The sequence below is a fragment of the Physeter macrocephalus genome, chromosome 12, assembly GCF_002837175.3.
Source record: "Physeter macrocephalus isolate SW-GA chromosome 12, ASM283717v5, whole genome shotgun sequence".
NCBI lineage: Eukaryota > Metazoa > Chordata > Mammalia > Artiodactyla > Physeteridae > Physeter > Physeter macrocephalus.
The window spans coordinates 86,400,105-86,404,490 of NC_041225.1; the positions used below are offsets into that span (position 1 = coordinate 86,400,105).

Genomic DNA, 4,386 nt, shown 5'->3' on the forward strand with positions numbered 1-4,386 from the left:
CTCCCGCCTGGGTCACCCACCTCAGAAGTTAGGATGAGCAGCAAAGCACAGTCTCCAGAGAAAAGCCTTCCAGCTGCTTCTGCCAGGCATCCTGGATGGCCGCCGGAGGGAGGCTGGGAGCATCCAGCTCTCCCTGAGTCTGACGCCGGCAGGGCTGGCCCTGGATCTTCCGCTGAGCACGGGCAGCAAAGGTCCAGGTCTCCCACTCCTGGGGGTGGGGTAGGGGAGACGGTGGAGGCCAGGGAGCCCTGGGGCAGTGGTGGCAAATGTTAACTGAAAAAGAAAAGACCTGTCTGATTAAGCCACGTCTTTCTTCCCCAGACCCCCCCACCCCCCGCCCTTCCCTCCCTGAGCTGTATTCAAACCCCATTGCATTTGGAGGGAAATCCAACCCATGTGTTTCTGATTCATTTACACTTAACTCATCAAAATCCTGTTTTGAAAGAGACCACTGGATGGTCTACAAATTCTGAGCAGAGCTCCCGCCACTGCGGGCTGGTTATGGGCTCACCAAACATCCCTTCTAATCCACCAGGCCTGTGCGCAGGCTCTGCACCACCGCGACGAGGGCTGTCTGAATGGCGGTCCCCAGCCTGGTCCCCTTGGAGCCCTTCCCCACAGCCTTCCATTTCTTTGGGAGCTCTCAGGCTGCCTGCAAGGGTCTGGGAAACTCACATGGCCTGGGGAGGGGCACCAAATATGTTGTCCTTTCTGGGGTAAGGCTGGGTTTCAGATGAGCCTGTAGAGGAGAACCCAAAGGGAGGGCACAAATAGTGAGATTCCAGGTGCAGAAAGCACATTTTGGGGCAAAGGGCCCTGTGTGGGGCGTCCATCACAGTGGGCACTGTGCCCATCTCAGAGTAAGTGCTGAGGAAGAAGCAATGTGCCTTGTTGCCCTGGCCTGTCTCTCCCATTATTTCTCAGCCTCATACCTGCATGTATTGGATTTGAACAAAGAGACGGTCTTCCATCAAGGGAGAGCACCTACTTACCACCTTCAGGCCCAGCAGGTTCCTTTTGGGTCAATGTGGGTGGTACTCAGTGTCAATTACTCACTCGTACGAAGGCAAGTTCTCCCAAGCAGACACTTGGGAGTCGTTCAGCCAAAAATGGTTGTCTCAAACCCAACGCATGCCAGAGCTAGGAGAGACCTCAGAGAACTTTGTGGTCCAACCCCCATGTTTACAGATCCTCTCCAGAAGGATTTGCAGTAAGCCAAGCTCCTCTGGCTTGCTGCTTTGGGAGAGCATGGGGTGTGGTCAGGAGACACAAGGAAGGTTGGGCCCCCTCCAAGCAAGACCTACGATGAAACACATGGGAATGAGAACAGAACCGAGAGAGTGGGGACCGGGTCCTTTTGTGTCACCCTCACGATGGGCTGTAGCTGTTACAATAACCTCCTTCTCTGTGTGCACGTTGCTCCCTTTCCCCTTTGGCTACCGGCAGGGGAAAGTCTTCAGAACCTGCCACGAGGGTATGTGCAGTTGGGAACCAGGAGGCACGTGGTGCCCTGTGGAGACCTGAGGGGGGACACCAGGGGCTGAATGAGACAAGGGGGTAGAAGATGAATAGTGACAGTAGTAACCCTTTATGGTGGTGGGGGGTCCTTTAATCATGAAGCTCAGAGAGTTTCAGTCATTTACTCCATGTCACCAGCTACTAGGTGTTGACACCAGGGTCAAAATCCACATCTGCCTGGCTCTAAAATCCATGCAACCAAAGAAATAGAGGATGGGCAGACTGAGGGGAAAAGCTGGAGATGGCTCTGTTCTCCCCAGTGTGCAGGGTTGATAATCAAGGAAGCTCCCAGAAGGAGGTGCTGTTACGCAGCATCTGCAAGAAGAGGAGCAGGGCTTACTGTGGAGGGGAAGAGGATGGTCCAAATGGAGGAATCCAGGGCACTGCCAGTGGGGCGCTCAGCTGCTCTGGGCACTGATGGTACATGGTGGTTGCACCAGAAGCCTACCAGCAGGTGGCAGTATTTCAGAACTAGAAGGTGACAAGTGAGGACCACGATAGAAAGAGGAATTACTGAGCTCTTACTATGTGCCAGGCATTGTCATAAATGTTTTATACAGAGCATCTCACTGAAACTTTACAACAATTCAGTGAGGTAAGTACTATCATTAGCCTCATTTTACACATGAGAAGTGTTTAGTAACTTGTTCAAAACCACAGAGCCAGGAAGTACTGGAACCAAGATTCTTACCCAGGCAGCCTAAATGCAGATCCAGACCTAAACTCTGTACAGATGTAATATCGTGCTTCAATCCACAGCTTATCCTGAATTTCCATCATGCATTAAGTATTGTGTTGGGGGCTAGAGATCCAAAAGTGGTCTAGACGGTATCCCGCTCTGGGAGCTCTCTGATGCCCTGGGATGATGGAGCTGGGTAGCAGCTAAGGGCCCAGGCATTGACTGAGTCCTCAGACCTGGCTCAAGTCCGGCTCTTATGTTCACTGGGGGGTGGCCTTGGTACGTTGACAGATGTCTCAGGCCTTCAGTTTTTTTATCTGTCTATAATTAGGTTTAATACAGACCTCATAGGGTTAAATGGGAGAAGAATCAGGCATAATGTGGCCTGTGTGCTTTACTGCAATAACCACAAATGTCAAACACGAAAGGCAAGGGGTGTCCAGAGTAGGGGCCATGAGATCAGTTTCCCAGGTGGAGCAGTTGACTGACCGGAGGATGAGGTTCCCAGCGGGTGGGAAAAGAACTCAGGGAGCACCCCTCTGTTCCATGATGCCAGGGTTGGGAAATGTGATCTTCAGAGGGTCTCACAGTGAGCCAGACTCTAACAAGGAAGTGGAGGACTAAGAGTGCTCCAGTCAGCAGGCCATTGTTCAACGAGCATCTTGTGGGCCACCTAAGGGTCAAACACCAGTCTTGTGTTGGCTCAGCCTGGGCCCTTCCTCTCCACCACAGATGCCTCCCGCAGCGTCACACAGCACTGTCTTGCCCTCACCTGGATCAGGGCCACTCAAGCCCCACCCAGGCCCACCTCCCAGCTCTGCCCTGCACATCTGTCAGCAACCTGGACCTGTCAGAAGTTCCCTACATACTCTGCATAATCTACTCTACCTGTGACCCCACCATCATACCCCCAGGGGGAGACGGATACCCCATCAGGGCAGGAGATGGTAAGACAGTCTCCACTCCCTGGGGTAGTTGAGGAATTTAGAGGCGGCCCACCCCGGGGCATTGTGGGAGATGAGGGACAGCGGGCAGAGATGCAGAGTCGAGCCCCATATGCCTGCGAGCACGGTGCCACCTGAGGCTACTTCAGCTGGAAGAAGTGGAGAGGTGCTCAGGCAGCAGGGCCCGCCTCTCCTTCTCTCTGCTTCCATTCCTGACATTCGAATCTTCAGAAGTGGACATCCTCTGTCCGCTCCAACAACACCATGCCCCGCGCTTCTAGCCTTCCTCCTCAAACTGTGGCAGGAACAAAGACTAGGGCTCTTCAGGGTGGGTGGGGGAGGTGATGGGAGTGCACGTCTGGCTCTGGCGTTATCTGCACAGAGGCACATTCCTTCCTTTGCCCGCCCCCACCCAGAAACATCATCATTCATTCCATCACACACACAGCTGGGGCTGGGGGAGGCCATGACAGGTGGGCCATTCGGGAGGCAGGGATGGGGCGCCGCGGTCTTCTCCCTACCTCCCCCAAACAAGACAGATATGTCCCCTCTGAACATGCTAGGGGAGATTATTTTAACAAGCACTTTTGTACCAGGAAATCAGTGTGTTTAACCTAACAAGCAAAGAACAGCCCAGTGGGGCCCATAAATCTCATTCCCACCTATTAATTTTACGGCCTACATAAAGCAGTGTTGAAGTCCAAAGTATATGTGACCTAAAAAGGCATTGCTCATTCTGACACATATACGACGTGGCCAGGACTCGAACTCTGACCCTGACCCTCACTCCAGGAAGCCAGCTCACAGGGTGCAGTGGCTCACGCTGCAGAAACCTGCTCAGCCTCCTCTGGAAGATCAGGACAGCTGGAGGAGGCGCTGGGGAGCGGGTGGAGGATGCTGGGGTCAGTGGGGATCCCCAGCTCAGAGACCCCAACCAACCCTAAGGCTGATGTGTGGAATCTTGCAGGTTGATCACTACCCAGAGGCACCCACGCAGACAGAATTGAGGGCTGAAGTCCACCCACATTCTGTCTGCCGCACCTGTCCCCTGGGGCAGGGCTACATCTGCCCAGAGTGGGGCATTTTTATTTTATTTTATTTTTTTAACATCTTTATTGGAGTATAATTGCTTTACAATGGTGTGTTAGTTTCTGCTTTATGACAAAGTGAATCAGTTATACCTATACATATATCCCCATATCTCTTCCCTCTTGCGTCTCTCTCCCTCCCACCCTCCCTATCCCA

At 53.2% G+C, this 4,386-nt stretch overlaps 1 long non-coding RNA gene across 1 annotated transcript in view; it reads right to left on the minus strand.

The window, feature by feature from the left end:
* Positions 1 to 219: 219 nt before the first annotated feature.
* LOC114487299 (uncharacterized) overlaps positions 220 to 4,386 on the minus strand; it is a 7,355-nt gene continuing 3,188 nt past the window's right edge. The window contains exons 2-3 of the long non-coding RNA XR_003682267.1: positions 676 to 739; positions 220 to 273 (exon numbers count right to left, since the gene is read on the minus strand). This is a non-coding gene — a long non-coding RNA (uncharacterized lncRNA). The remainder of the gene's footprint in view (positions 274 to 675; positions 740 to 4,386) is intronic.